This window comes from Sciurus vulgaris (genome assembly GCF_902686455.1).
Source record: "Sciurus vulgaris genome assembly, chromosome: 11".
NCBI classification, from domain to species: domain Eukaryota; kingdom Metazoa; phylum Chordata; class Mammalia; order Rodentia; family Sciuridae; genus Sciurus; species Sciurus vulgaris.
Genome location: NC_136472.1, coordinates 67685424 through 67699552, shown reverse-complemented (window position 1 = coordinate 67699552; position 14129 = coordinate 67685424). Strand labels below are relative to the sequence as shown.

At 39.2% G+C, this 14129-nt stretch overlaps 1 pseudogene across 1 annotated transcript; it reads left to right on the top strand.

Annotated features, from left to right (window-relative positions):
• The first annotated feature begins 3785 nt into the window (after window positions 1-3785).
• LOC306640435 (WD repeat-containing protein 5-like) lies at window positions 3786-5037 on the top strand (annotated as a pseudogene). The gene has a single exon. The product of its transcript is annotated as a WD repeat-containing protein 5-like (transcript).
• The last annotated feature ends 9092 nt before the right edge of the window (window positions 5038-14129 follow it).

Here is a 14129-nt window from a genome sequence, read left to right as displayed (position 1 = left end):
TTCATTGTACACAAATGGGGGAACATCTTTTCATTTCTACAGTTGTGCATAATGTGGATTCATCTATTTTCTTTTTTTATTAATGCCTGTAGAATTTTCACTAGTCATTTTTCAACATTTATTGCTTCTGCTTTTCTTTGCAGAAAATTTTCTATTTTTGGCACCAGACAACTACCAAATTTCCTCTTCTGTAAGTAACTATGTGGCCTTGAATACAACACCATCTTCTACTATCCTGGAGCTTTGCATAGCGATATTGGGTTGTACAACAGTCAGAAGTATGCCCTATCAAGAATACACTTTCTTTTGAACTTTGAATTTCTATGTTTCTATATTGGGAACATGGGTGTTCCTAAGGATGGGAAATTAACACCTCATCCCCACTTTATTTGCCAGTTTCTTTTCATCTCAGCTGCCCCTGATAACCTTTAAGAAAACAAATCCCTTGTTTCATCATTACCAGAGGTAATATTTCCATCCAGGGAGTAGTAACATATAATTTCCCCCAAAGTAAAGATTGAGTTGTTTCCTCACTGCAATGCACCCTAGGGATGATCCCCTACCCCTTCTAATCCATAGCCACCATGCCCTTGGTTCTTCTGTGCCTGTTTCCCATTAAAACTCATCTGCAAAGTACTTACTCCTCAAGATATCATCTTTGATGATAGGATAAATTTCCCATTTGAGAGATGATTACCAGCATTTATCATATTAACTTTATGATATCATTAATAAGTGACTATTTGAACAGTTGCTAAACAATCATCTGCATTTGCTTTTTAAAAAGCAAACGTCTTCGATAAAGTGATTTTTTATTCACTTATTTGATGTTCATTATAGACATTTCCAATGGTCTACTAAAAATAAAAATTTTATTAGCAATCAATCACGTTTTAGCAAAGTTCATTAATTGATGAATGATTCTGCACTTTTCCCACTTGGGAGTACAGTTAGAGGAGGCAATACAAAAGTTGAAGAAAATAAAATATCAGAGTCTAAAATAAAAACATAGTAAATACATTCAAAAGTCCAATGTATATTGAATATGTATAATGGTAAGCTAGGTAGAGTATGTTGGGCATTATGGGTCAAGTTTTCTGTAATACAACAAAAATATTGCAGATACTTCCTGTGGCATGTCCCATGCCCTGTATATGGAGTAGAGGTGGAACACACTAGTTCCCTTAACCAAAAAGCTAGCATCTGGATGCAGCTTCTTTGTTCAGAGAAATAAATAAGCAAACAATTATCACCTCTTACTACCTCTAGTGTAAGACATGTTGCCGCCCAACTCTGGGATGCAGATCTTTGCTGCCCTCTGCTGGACTATACCTAGGACTACCGTCTTGAGAATAGATGTTCTCTGTCTACAATCTGTTTACATTGAAATATTTAGTCTCTTTTACCAGCTGTGATCTCTCTCAAGTGTTGGGGTGGAGAGACAGAGCCATGTCTAGTTGGTTTCAATGCTCATGGAGTCTTTGAATCTTAGAGTTTACATATAATGCTCTTTTCCAACTCCTTTCTGTCTCAGATTTTGGTCTCTATGAGCTCAAAATATTTTTTGTTTTGTCTTATTTTTCTTATTTTGTAGATTTGTCTATTTTCCAAATTGGATCTAAGATTCTCTTGAGTACTCTCCATATACTCTTTATATTTCTAAATTAATATTTCTAAATATTTTGATTTAGCAAAGTTGAGTTCCTGCTTGTGTATCAAGTCAACTGTCTGTTCTCCAAACTTATTCATACTTTTTAATCCACCACCCACTCATTTATGACTCTGTTCTTACTCATTATTTAAAAAAGAACTTAACATATTTCCAAAGATCAAGTGGTAATGCCATACATTAAAAAACTTGAATATTATCTGTTCATTTTGTTTCTCAAAGATTATTGATTTATTAATTTCTAGCAATGCTCTAAATATGTGGAGGCTAATATTTGAATGAACCAGGATGACATGGTCTTGCTTCTTCAGGAGCACAGAAAACAGGGGAAACAGCCAGAACCACAGGGAGGAATTGAGACTAAAAGTTTGTCCAAACTGCAGGGATGGGATGAGGTATGTCCTTGAATCAGTAACCTAAGAAAAGAGGTCTCAGGTCTGAGTACAAGCTGAAAACTTGTGCAAGTTTACAGACTTGAGTTCAAGTTTGCAAGCTGCAAACTCAGAGAAGGTCTTAGACCCTTCTCTGCCAACTTCAGAACAAGGTCCTTTCTATCTATTCTGGTAGAATATATTGTTCCTGACCAATGAAGTCTAAGATTTTGGAATAAGTGGGAAATAGCATTAAAGTATTTGAGGAGAATCTGGAAAAATATACATGTATACTACACAAACATATGAACAGAGAAATGCAATACATGCATATATAGACATGAATATATACACTTGCAATTGGTACGTGTGGAAAGATGTACATGTTCAAGGATTCATGTAAATATGCATAGAATTTTACATGAACAAGCATGGTTATGCATATACCTTAATACACACACATTTATATATATGTGTTCATGTATATTTACATAAACTTGCATGCTTGTGTATGCACATAAAAGCATGTTCATACATACACATCTTTTGTATATTTTCTCATAATTTTCTTCTGAGAGAACACATTTAATATCTTCTGTTCTTGCTCCAATTATTCCTGCAGACCAGCGGTAGCATATTCTTTGAAGCCTGTTTTGCCTGTATCTCCCAGAGAACTGACTAGCAAAATTGGGAGAAGAGAGACTGATTCTAAAGTCATGTGAAATAAAAGACCAGCCAGTCACTGCCCCTGGCTAGTGAGCTAGAAATCAGACCGAGACCAACTGCCCTCAAACCCAGTCATTCTTCCACTAGGGTCTTGATTCTAAGTTTGTCTTCATTCTTTAGATTTGTTACCCTCCTCTTTTTGGGTTCCCTACCAGCAGCCTTATGGCCTCCTACCTCCATCCTCTGCAGCCAGCTACACCCCTTTGGGGCAAGCTCACCCATAACCTCAGCTCCTCTGAAGACCGCTGCTGTTCACTCCTCCCTAATTGCCCTCTGGTGACCCAGCCCCACCCCAACTCCTACAGAGATTATGTATCTCTGCTCTGCCTATATGACTTCCCTCCAGTTCCTTCCACCTAACTTTTTTCTTTCTTTTTATTTTTAAAAATTTGTTCTAATTAGTTACACATGATGGTAGAATGCACTTTGACACATTTTACACAAATGGAGCACAATTTCTCAGTCCTCTGTACAAAGTGCAGAGTCACACCCGCACTGTAATCATACATGTATGTAGGGTAATAATGTCCGTCTCATTCTACCATCCTTCCCACCACCCCCACACCCTTTTGCCTCCCTTCACTCCCCTCTGCCCAACCCAAAGTTCCTCCATTCTTCCCTACACCCCTCCCAATTATGGATCAGCATACACTTATCAGAGAAAACATTCAGCCTTTGGTTTTTGGGGTTCAGCTTACACTTCGCATGATATTCTCCAGCTCCATCCATTTATCTGCAAATGTCATATTCTTCTTTAAGGCTAAGTAATATTCCATTGTGTATAGGCATACACATTTTTTTTATCCATTCATCTGTTGAAGGGCACCTAGGTTGGTTCCACAGTTTAGCTACTGTGAATTGAGTTGCTTTAAATATTGAGGTGAGAGTTCGTCTGCGCTCGTGCCAGGCGGTGGCCCCAGAGACGCCGGCTGCTACACCCTCCCGCCCCGCCATCACGGCCGGCAGACCTCCATTAAAGGGTTTGATTAGCAGACAGGCTCTTCCATTGTGAATCTTCATCCAAGGTTCCCTGCCCAGTGGGCTTCAGAGCAATGGCCACGAAGGAGAAGAAGCTTGAGAGGAGGCTGCAAGAGCCCAGCCCACCCGCTCCTCATCTGCCACACAGAGCAAGCCCACACCTGTTAAACTAAACTATGCTCTGAAATTCACCCGGCTGGCCACATGAAAGCTGTGTCCTCTGTGAAGTTTAGCCCCAATGGAGAGTGGTTGGCAAGTTCATCTGCTGATAAACTCATTAAAATTTGGGGAGTATATGATGGGGAGTTTGAGAAGACCATCTCTGGTCACAAGCTGGGAATACGGGACGTAGCCTGGTCATCAGATTCCAATCTTCTTGTTTCTGCCTCCGGTGATAAAACCTTGAAGATCTGAGATGTGAGCTCGGGCAAGTGTCTGAAAACACTGAAGGGGCACAGTAACTATGTCTTCTGCTACAACTTCAACCTGCAGTCCAACCTTATGGTCTCAGGGTCTTTTGATGAAAGTGTGACGATATGGGACTTTCAAATGGGGAAGGGTCTCAAGACGCTGCCCGCTCACTCGGATCCAGTCTCAGCTGTCCATTTTAATCGAGATGGATCCTTGATAGTTTCAAGTAGCTACGAAGGTCTCTGCCGCATCTGGGACACCACCTCGGGCCAGTGTCTGAAGACCCTCATGGATGGTGATAACCCCCAGGGGACCTCCGTGAAGTTCTCTCCGAATGGCAAATACATTCTGGCTGCCACACTGGACAACACGCTGAAGCTCTGGGATCACAGCAAGGGCCAGTGCCTGAAGACATGCACTGGGCACAAGAATGAGAAGTACTGCAGTTTGCCAATTTTTCTGTGACTGGCGGGAAGTGGATCGCGTCTGGCTCTGAAGATAACTTGGTGTACATCTGGAACTTGCAGATGAAGGAGATTGTCCAGAAGCTGCAGGGGCACACAGATGTTGGGAGCTCCACGGCTTGTCACCCGACAGAGAACATCATCGCCTCGGCTGCACTAGAAAATGACAAAACCATTAAGCTGTGGAAGAGTGACTGCTAGGTCCCCGGTGCCACAGGGGCTGTCAGGATGTTGACCCTGATGGGCAAGAAACATGGTGTGACAGAGGAGCCCAGTTCAGGCCTGAGGTGGCCAAGGGGAAGTGCGTACCACCAGAAGGTTCTCGAGGTTGCTGTGACACTTCCTTTCAGCTCTGCCCTGTCTGGGAGGAGATCCCAGTCTGTTGTGCTCAGAGAGAGGCAACAAAATTTTTGATTTTTTTTTATTACAAGTATTGGTGTTCTCATTTACCTCTAAGTATTTTTTTTTTATTTCCTCCCTGATTTCTTCTGCTATCCATTCAGTATTCAAAAGTGTGTATTTAGCCTCCAGGTGTTAAAGTAACTTCTATTTTTTTATTTTATGGTTGATTTCTCCTTTCATTCTGTTATGATCTGATGGAATGCAGGGTAGTATTTCTCTCTTTTTTTTTTTTTTGTATTTGTGAATAGTTGTTTTGTGGCATAATATACAGGCTATTTTAGAGAAGGATCCATGTGCTGATGAGAAGAAAGTCTATTTGTTCATTGATGAATGACATACTCTATATATGTTAAGTCTAAATTATTGATCATATTACTTAGTTCTATAGTTTCTTTGTTTAGTTTTTGTTTGGAAGGTCTATCCAGTGGTAAAAGAGGTGTGTTAAAGTCACCCAGTATTATTGTGTTTTGTTCTATTTGATTCTTGAAATTGAGAAGGGTTCGTTTGATGTATGTAGATACTCCATTGTTTGGGGCATAAATATTTATGATTGCTCTGTCTTGTTGAGTTATAATTCCCTTAAGCAGTATGAAATGTCCTTCTTTATCCCTTCTGACTAACTTTGTCTTGAAGTTCACTTTATCTGATATGAGGATGGAAACCCCTGCTTGTTTACACAGTCCATGTGAGTGATGTGTTTTTTCCCAGCCTTTCACCTTCAGTCTGTGGATGTCTTTTCCTGGGAGGTGAGTCTCTTGGAGATAGCATATTGTTGGGTTTTTTTTAAATCCAATCTGCCAGTCTATTTCTTTTGATTGATGAGTTTAGGCCATTAATATTCTGGGTTATTACTGAGATACAATGTGTATTCCCAGTCATTTTGGTTTATTTTTGGTATATATTTTGATTTTAACTTGACACATTTTATCCTTTGATTGACTTTTCCTTTAGTGTAATTCCTCCCTTTGTTGGTTTTCATTTTTTTTTTCCCATTTTCTCCTCATGGAATATTTTGCTGGGAATGTTCTAAAGGGCAGGCTTTCTAGTTGTGAATTCTTTTAACTTTCATTTATCATGAAGATTTCTATTTCATCTTCAAAGCTGAAGTTAAATTTTGCTGGTTATAAAATTCTTGGTTGGCATCCATATTCTTTCAGAGCTTGATATATGTTGTTCCAGGACCTTCTGGCATTGAGTGTCTGGGTTGAGAAATCAGTTGAGATCTGAATTGGTTTTGCCCTATATGGAATTTGATTTTTTTTTGTCTTGCAGCCTTTAGAATTCTATCCTTATTCCATGTTAGGCATTTTCATTATAATGTACCTTGGTGTGGGTCTGCTGTAATTTTGTACATTTGGGGTTCTGTAAGCCTCTTGTAATTGATTTTCATTTTATTCTTTAGATGTGGGAAGTTTTCTGATATTATGTCATTGAAAACATTGTGCATTCCTTTGGTTTGTATCTCCATGCCTTCATTTATTCCAATAAATTCTAACTTTGGTCTTTTCACATTATTATCAAATATTTCTTGGAAGTTGCATTTATGGTTTCTTACCATCTTCTCTGTGCAGTCAACTTTATTTTCAAGAGTATGTATTTTGTCTTGGTTGTCTGAGGTTCTGTCTTCCAAGAGGTCTAGTCTGTTAGTGATACTTTCCATTGAATTTTTAATTTGGTTCATTGTTTCCTTCATTTTGAAAACTTCTGCTTGATTCCTTTTTATTATCTCTGCCTCTTTATTGAAGCAATCTTTCACTATGTATTTTCTCTTTGATGCCAACCTTCACTTCTAAGCTCAGTTTAATCATGTGCCTTCTAAACTTCTCTAATATTTCTTCTACTGTGTTGTCTATGGATTCTGTTGTTGGAACATCTTGGTTTGTTTGAGGCACTTTGTTCACTTGTTTTTTCATGTTGTTTGTGTCTTCCCATCTAGCAGTATGGATCTGATGCAGTACAATTTCTACCCTATAGTCTTATAGTGTCCTTAAAGGCTTCTAATACTTCATTTTAAGGGGGAAGCCAATATTAACAACACCCAATGCAAACAATATACAGCTTTACACCAAATAACTCCTATTAGGGTGTCTACAGCTTTGTCACAATAAGCAGAAATAATGCATTCAATTATTGTCAACAATATCAAAAGTAAGTTTACTAAGAGGATTTAGTATTTCAAATGATGGATGAAGAGGGAAAAGAAATAATATAGGAGGTGATGTTTATGAGGGAGAAAGAGAGAAGATAGAGGTAAAATTTATAGTAAGAGTGAAGGAGGAACTAATAAGGTTGGCTGTTAGCACAAGAGAAGTGAGAAAGAGAATCCAGGGTGACATATGGTGACAGGAAAAATATATACAGATGTAAAAAACAAAATTAAAAATATAAGAATACACAACATTCTTATGCACACACAAAACTGTAATATACTCTTCAGACATCCCATTCCTCAATAAATTGATGCATGAAAAATATTTGGTTTCAAAGATGGTAGAGATTGGGGGGGGGGGGGGCGGGAGTCTCATTGGAAAATTGAACAACTGTTTCCACTGGCTTTCAAAAATTTTCTCAGCTTCCCTTCTCCACAGATAGGTGGGGTTGTCTGAGGTTTGATGGTAGCTCTAGTCCAGTGGGTGCTAGACCTGTAAGCTAGGTGAACCAATAGCAAGATGCCCTCACACCCTCTTCCAGTCTTCCCACCCATTGTAGCTGGCCCCTCTGTCCCCCACAAACTTCAGGTTTCACTGAACTGGAGAGAACGCCATTCTCTCCAGTTTCTCCAACCTGTTCTCCCCTCAGAGAAATGCCCCCAGTCTCTGGCTTTCCACAGACTTGCCAACCCAGACTGGGCCACACAACCCAGCTTGGACTTCAGATTTTCCAGGCTCTGCCTCTCTTCAGTCCCAAGATCTCAGTGCCATCCCATCTTGCAGAGAGACCACCAGAGATGTGTTCACACAAAGGAGTGACCCGGAAAAAAGGCAGCCAGATGGTGGCCACTATTACACTTAGCAGGAAGAACTCAGGTGCAACCAGACCTGCAGGTACCCTGCAATAGATGTCTAAGCCCTGGTTGGTGGCCCGAGACTGTGGCTGCAGCACCCTGATGGAGGCAGTGGCAAATTTGCAGTCTTCTTGGCCCTGGACTCCCAGGTCCTGGCTCGTGTCCCAAGATGGCAGTGTCCACATGTAACCAAATATGCAGCTACCCTGATAATGAACCTCCAGGCAGCAGTGGGCAATGTGAGCAGTAGGAGATCCATGGGCAAATGGCAGGCAGTGGGTGACAGGCAGGCAAAAGGTGGACAAACAGGCAAACAGCAGGCAATATGTGGGCAAATGGATGGTGATCTGCAGGCAAATGATGGGCAATCCATGGTGAGTGAATGGGGTGAGCAGGGGTGAGCAGCGAGGGATCAGTGGGCAGTGATAACTGCATCACAGAGAAACAATATTTCTTCTGCTTGAATCCTAGTCATGGGGCAACAAGAAATGCAGCTTCCCTTCAGCTCACCATCTTGAATCTCTCTCCTCCTAGTTTTAATGTCAGATTTGTCACCAAATGACTCTGTGACTTTGGCAAATTACTTGGAATGCCAATTTCTCACTTCTCCAAGATGTAAATGGGTGTGACTGGGTCATTCAAAGAAAACAATCAATAATGTGAAGAGAGAACCTACAGAATGGGAGAAAATCTTTGCCACCTGCACCTCAGATAAATCATTAATCTCCAGGATACATGAAGAACTGAAAATACTTAACACCAAAAAAAAAAAAAAAAAAAAAAAAAAAAAAAAAACAGAAAAACAAACAAAAAATGATCCATTCAATAAATGAGCTAAGTAACTCAACAGTTACTTCACTTTCAGAAGAAGAAATACAATTGATCAACAAATATATGAAAAAATGTTCGATATCTCTAGCAATTAGAGAACTACAAATCAAAACTACTCTTAAGATTTCAAATTTGAAAGGTTAAGTTCAAAGATTTATAGAGCTGAAGCTAGAGGCTCAAAACCATGTCTGCTGGTTCAATTCTACCAATAGTTCAGTACCTCCAACTTCATCTCCAATACAGTTCTGTCTGTGTCATGTTTTTAATTCTTTCCAGAAGGAACTCATATTTATTTTCTTTATCTGATAAGAAAGAGATTATTAATTTCCTCTTTTTTTTTTTCTAACACAAAGATTTTAATTAACCTCTCATCCTAAAATGAGGTGGTTCTCTTACAGGTAAATCTTGATAAACAAAGGTCTCTTCCTCCCTTCTTGACAAATATATTCCCCTTGTATAATGTAAGTAGACCCATGTGGTCTTCCCAGGAAGGATTTCAGAAGATATCAGCACTTATGCCATCATAGATTTAAATTTGGGGGCCATGATGGATTTAAGTTTCTGTCATCATTTTTTCAGATTCAGAAAAATGCTCTGAAGGAGTCCTACTCTTGTCTATCCTTCCACACATTGTAAATGTTGATTAACCATGCTCCAATATGTAGGTTGGCAATGGGAGAAGACTTTTCCAATGGATAGAATACTTCTTTGCATTAACAGGAATTATAGTGGGTAAAACCTTCTTTCCACTAACTCTATACCATAGATTTTTTTCCTATACCTTCCTCCATCCCCATGTGGAAAAGTCAGATTAATTATCCAAGTGATTGTGGAATAAACATTTTAGAGGTATTTTGTCCTGATAATTTGCATCCCCAACAAAGAGCAGGCTTCGATGCTGCTGGCAGGGCCAGAGATGGTATTTAGAGTTTTCTCTCTTTTCAAATCTGTGCTAATATTGAAGTAATTTTTTTTTTTCTAAACTTCTCATCAGTCACTGAAAATTCAACCTATTCTAGCAGTAATTTATAGAACATCAGAAACATTTACAACTTTATATCAGTCTTTCCAGTCACCTTTTTAAAGCTATTCAGTACCATCTATTGCTAGAGAAAGGGAAAACATTGAATTATTACCAGTTATATACAGTGAGATCACTGTGAGAATTAGTTTGAATGGTGAATAATATGATTTCTTACTTAACTTCTTCTAGAGATGTACCTATTTATAAGTCATAACTCCACATTTTCACATTGTGTTGAAGACCAAACCAAACTGATCATGGAATGGGAAAGAGGAAAATGAGTCTGTAGATAGCACTAGGCAGAAAAATTTGCAGGTCCTTCTCATTGAGCATCCTTGATGTTCTTTGCATGCTAACTCTTCTGTGGCTTGCACCTTTCTTGGTAAATACATGTTCATAAAAGTAATAGTTAATAACCACAATAAATTTATATGGTATATCTCTAGGATACAATTGTCCAACAGTAGTTATTTAGCCAATCTCTAAGGTGTGTTTTTTAAAACGTATTTATTGGTGTGTATTAATTAAACCGAACACAAGTTTCATTTGGCATATTTGTACATGCGTATAACAGTCTGGTCATACTCCCCAGCATCTCCCCTTACCCTCTCTTCGCTCTCCCCTGGCTCCCTTTTCTCAACCCAGTGGTTTCCCTTCCACTTTGTGACTGCACTTTTTTCTTTTGTTTTCCTCTAGCATCCACATATGAAAGAAAATATGACATTTGACTTTATGTATTTGACTTATTTCACTTAAAATCATATTTTCCTGTATCATCTATTTTCCTGCAAGTGACATAATTTCATTCTTCCTTATGGTTGACTAAAACTCCATTGTGCATATGTACCATATTCTCTTGATCCACTCATCTGTTGGTGGACATCTAGGCTGCTTCCGTAACCTGGTTATTGAGAACTGTGCATACCCACATTTATGGAATAGTTTTTATAAGCAGCAAACATTCTCAGTAATTCATGCACATTAATTATTTAATTATCTACTAGGTAAATATTATTTTACTCATTCCTATGCCTTTGCTTATTTCCCATAGGGGTTCTCCGGATATTGAGAAAGGGTGACGTAATTATCTGGGTAATTCCTCAGGGGACCTGATTCCATGCTTATTACTCTACTCCAAGGGCTTCTTATCAGCTTATAAAAAAGGAGGCAGCATTCCAGCCCCAGGACTGGGAAGGTAATAATGCCAAAGTGGAGGGACTTGCTGAAATGAGCTTCCCTGGTCCAGTGAGCCTATGGTAAGTGCTCAAGTCCACCATCTCCCATCCCTGCCTCCAGAACAGCTTCCAGGAGTCCCACCCCTGCCTCATTCTTTAAAGCCCTCTAGGTTTTTCCCTAGTCAGTACTCACCTCCCTAGCTATCTGAATCTGTGTGGTAGAAGGAGCATAGTGTTTCTTAGGCTTGACAGCAGGTGAAGAGCAAAACGAAAATATCAGAGGACACCACGGGTCAGAATGATTTTGCCATGATTTTTTATCGGTTATTCACACAATGCAAATGTATCATTTAGATGCTCATCTCTGAAGTGGAAACTTTGTCTTCTTGCTTCCCTCATAGATGTAGCCTGAGCATCAGTGAGTGATAAGAGAAGAACATTTTTAATAGAAAGTTGGAAATGAGATGACTGTGATTGATCTTTTCAAAGAATGCCAGAGAAAAGAAATAGTGGGTAGAAAGGATACTGCATTTACTGGTGGTTAAATGCTCATGTTAAATAGTCACAGTCATTATCTGTGGATAATGTAGATATTAACATCTTTATCTTTCACAACAAAGAAACACATGTGCACAAAAGCAAAATAAGTTGTGTTGCACACAGGAGTCACCTCCAATCCTGTCTTGCTCCAGGGATATTCAAGTCACTTTATCACATTCTTTTCTTTCTACTGATTTTTCTGTCCTTTTGTATTGGGCTACAAACAAAATGACCCCTTTTGTTATCTCCCAACCTGAAGTGCTCTTGTTAAATGAATCTTAAACTCAGGAGAGTGATTGTGCTGAGGATCTCTTTCTAAAAGGCCTGACCTTATCCTTCCTGGCTTGGGAGACTTGAGATAGAGGTCGATATCTATGCATAAATGCAAGAAGGATGGAAAACAAAACAAACAAAAAAGGAACATACAAGAGAGCATGGAGGGGCAGAGGAAGCAGGGGAGGACAAACTCTGCTTCCAGTATTTGCTAAGAATTGTCTCTTCCAATATCACATCACTTGAGATGTGGCAGGCAAGATGGAGTGCACAGTGAGGCAGCACAGAGAAAGGGTTGCATGATCCAGGGGTTTGCTGATACTTAGTTCATTTAAAGAACTAAAATAAGTTGTGCTTATGGAAATAAGCATACTAAATGGACAGAGAAAAGTTCCCCAAGCCTCAGCCCTGGGATGTTGCAATGTGTGTACTCATTTCTTGAACTCAATGATTTTCCTTTGAATTTCTCTACACTACGTTTAGATGCAACACTTCACACAGAGCATTTCCTAAACTAATAGCTGCTGAGTTAAACTTTATCAGGCCATGTTAAGTACCCAGGGATATCTCGGCAAGAAATGATTTTTTAATTCTTTCCTCTTATATTTTCATATTTTTTCAAAATTATAAAAAAAAAATCAATGATTTGAATATCATAGTCTATTAATAGTTTTCATTTTCTCCATGTTTTATTCTGGTCTTTGTCAAAGTGCTATCCTGCCTATAACAGTAATTGTCTTTATTTTTCCCTTCTGTACCACATTTTAATCAACTTCTCTATTTAATCTGAAAATTTTCTGTTAATTCCTCAGGTATCAGCTGAAGTGTTGCTTCCCTGAATTTTAAAAATAATTTAGGTTTCTTCCTTTAGGTTCCTTTTATGGTATCCTGAATTTTTCTTCTGTGGCACTTAATGCAATTGGTAAGAAAACCCCAGTGTATTTAATGATTATATTTGAATATGGGTGAGAGAAGACGCACTATCTGATCTGTGGTTGGAAGTTGCAAGGGGTTTTACAGTAAGTCCAGGACTCTATGTTACCCAAGTCCTGTATAGTGCTTTATATAGATGAATTCTCACCAGTTACAGATTTGCAAGGCAGAGAAGAACTTAGTAATAACCAGCAGGGGACAGTGAGGTCCCTGTTGCTGGGGAAGTTCAGCAGTGGCTGAAGGAGAATTCATATGAGGATTTGCAGGTAGATATTCAGCAAGTATGGAAACTATGTGCATGTGTGAATAGATAAACAGGTGTGTGTGTGTGTGTGTGTGTGTGTGTGTGTGTGTGTGTGTGTGTGTATTTGGGTGAATGAGTTGAAAACTCCCTTTGGCAGTTCTTCCTACCCTCTCAGCCCAGGATTCCATGTATTATTACCATATTATTACTATCAACATTCAGATCAATCAAAGCAGGTGGTTTTCTTCTCTACTGCCTTCCTCTCCTGCTAGGAGAACATTCCTTGAAACTCTGTTTAGGTTCCCAGTATTGCTGTTACTGAGAATTCAGCAGTGTGCCTGAGTCAGAAAGAAGTTTCAGTGGGTAAGGTAAGTTGTTTTTGAGAACTGTGAGTCAAGATATAGTGGATACTATCTTGATAATATTTTCATGAACCTGATTTCTCCTGAATCATCCAGACCTTTGCACACAATCTTTATGGTTGCTTCCTAGAATTTTCAGAGCTCAGAATGGCTAAACTAGTGTAGGTCCGAGCCCTATGCTTTTCAAGTTTAGTTTTCCTGCAACTCATTCCAGGCTGTGTTCACTGCCATTATCTTGACTTCACCTTGGACTTTAATTGTTCAATTACTTATATGGACTCGTTTAGCTGTTTTGTATATGGAATCGATGCATTTATCACTAATGTCTGCTCACCTATTCCCAGCATCAGTTCATATCTTGTGCTGAAATTACCTCCACACGTTTGTCTCCCCGGTAACTTTCTAGGGTCAAACATCTCCACACCAACAGGGCAGCCATTTTTCCCTCCACCGATTCAAGGTGCACTTCACTTTAAATGCATACTTTTCTATTAGTCGAGAATGTCCCTATAATGGAAACTGTAAACCCCTTCACAATGGGAATTTCCTGATGATGGTAATTTGTCAATGTCCAGAAATGAGACCACTGGCCACATGAACCTGAGTTTGCTTTCTTCTTCCTCTCCCTCAGTGCCCAATCATCTTTCTCCATAACGGTGTCACCTCACTAGTTTGTTTTTACTTTTTGAGGTGTCAGTGATCCTGTGGGATGAGATTTCATC